Source organism: Austrofundulus limnaeus, unplaced genomic scaffold (genome assembly GCF_001266775.1).
Source record: "Austrofundulus limnaeus strain Quisiro unplaced genomic scaffold, Austrofundulus_limnaeus-1.0 Scaffold791, whole genome shotgun sequence".
In the NCBI taxonomy this organism is placed as follows: domain Eukaryota; kingdom Metazoa; phylum Chordata; class Actinopteri; order Cyprinodontiformes; family Rivulidae; genus Austrofundulus; species Austrofundulus limnaeus.
This window is the reverse complement of record NW_013953193.1, coordinates 129,911-132,063: the sequence shown is the minus strand read 5'-3', so window position 1 is coordinate 132,063 and position 2,153 is coordinate 129,911.

Sequence of the window (2,153 nt, the reverse complement as noted above, 5' to 3'; positions counted from 1 at the left end):
GTCCTCACCTGCCCTCTCTCAAATATCAGTCCCAAAAAGTTTATAGAAGAAACTCCAAATTCACACTTTTCTGCCTTGACGAAAAGTTGATTTTCCATGAGGCGTTGGAGAACAGTCCACACATGCTGTTGGTGCTGCTGGGGGTCCTGAGAAAAAAATCAGAATGTCGTCCAGGTATACAAAAACAAAGTCATTCAGAAAATCTCTTAAGACATCATTCACCAAAGCCTATAATACAGCAGGGGCATTGGTGAGGCCAAATGGCATAACTAGGTACTCAAAATGGCCTAGTGGGGTCCGAAAAGCTGTTTTCCATTCATCCCCTTCTCAAATGCGTACCAGATGGTAGGCGTTGCGTAGGTCAAGCTTAGAAAAAATGGTGGCTCCCTGGAGTTGTTCATACACAGAATCGATCAGAGGAAGGGGATACTTGTTCTTAATCATGATCTTGTTTAAGCGTCTGTAATCAATACATGGCCGTAAGGACCCATCTTTCTTTGAAACAAAGAAAAAACCTGCTCCAACAGGGGAAGTAGATGGTCTGATGATACCAGAGGCCAAAGATGATTCAATATACTCACGCATCGACTCTCTCTCCGGGCCAGATAGTTTGAACAATCTGCTGGAAGGGAGTGGAGCCCCTGGGAGGAGGTCAATGGCGCAGTCATAAGGCCTGTGAAGGGGCAAAGAGCCTTATCTTTGCTAAAAACAGGGGCCAGGTCATGATAACAAGTGGGAATGGAGGACAGATCAATCYTTTCACAAGGGGTTGTTGGAGAAACAGGTGATAGTGCAGCCTTTAAACACTGGCTAGAACAAAACTCACTCCATCTCTCAATGTGACCCTTACTCCAGTTGATGATGGAATTATGTTTACAGAGCCATGGAAACCCCAGAATGATTTGAGGTCTTGCAGAATGGAACACAAAAAACTCACCCAGTTYGTGGTGGTTACCAGAAATGACAATATGGAGTTGTGAGACCTTGTGGGAGATGGAAGAGATGTGTTTTCCGGTGAGGGCAGCCATGGATATGGGGTGTGGAATCTCTTCAGGGGAAATAGACAGTTGATCCACCAGGTTCCAGCTGATCAATGATTGTTCAGCGCCTGAATCTATTAAAATACCAACAGGTAGGTTAAGGTTTTTGACACAAATCATAGCAGGTAGAGTTAAAGAATTCTCAGGAGATGAAGAGGCTGCACCCACCAGTATCTCCTGATCTACTGATGGGCATGGCCTTTTGGCCGTACTGGGCATGTAGCAATGAGATGTCCTTTTTTGCCACAGTATAAACATTCTCCAGCTTTAAATCGGCATTGTCTCTCTTCAGGGGAGAGACGGGCACGGCCGATTTGCATTGGTTCTGATTCAGAATTAGATGCCGGAATGAAACTTACAGGATTGTTTACGGGTACAGTAACTAAAGGAGGACCGGAAACCCAAGAATTCTGGGAGCTGTAGTTCTTTTCTCGTCTTCGCTAATGGAGGCGGTTATCGATACGAATAGCAAGGTTTATTAATTCATTTAAGTTTTCAGGTTCGTCTCTAGTGGAGAGTTGATCTTTTATTTTTTTCAGAAAGTGCATTTGAAAAAATACCTCGGAGGGCGGGCTCGTCCCATCTCGTCTCCTGGGCAGCAATGCGGAAGTGAATGGAAAACTCCGCAACAGATTGGTTTCCTTGTCGAAGCGAAAGGAGYCTCTTAGCTGCTGTTTCCTGGTGGAGAGGATGGTCAAAAACAAGTTGAAAATCTCTCATGAAATTGTCAAATGGAATCTCATCTATGTTTCTATCTCGGAAGTCTGCATGAGCCCAACGGAGTGCATCTCCCTGGAGTGCGGAGATGATGAAGGTAATGCGGGCAGAATCTGATGTAAACATTACGGGACATCGGTTAAATGCCAGTGAACATTGTAATGAAAACCCCCCGAATTGATCAGGGTTGCCATCGAAAAACTGGCTCGGCTTGATATCCGGCTCTCTGGAGGAAACTGGTGGTGGTGGTGAAGACGTGATAACTGCAGAAGGAGAAACTGCAGGACTGGGAGACAACAAGGTACTCATTTTTTTATCAAGAGAAAAAATCATAACTCCTAATTTATCCATATTTGAAGACAGAGTCTTTTGTTGGTCTAGAACCTGTTGCAAACT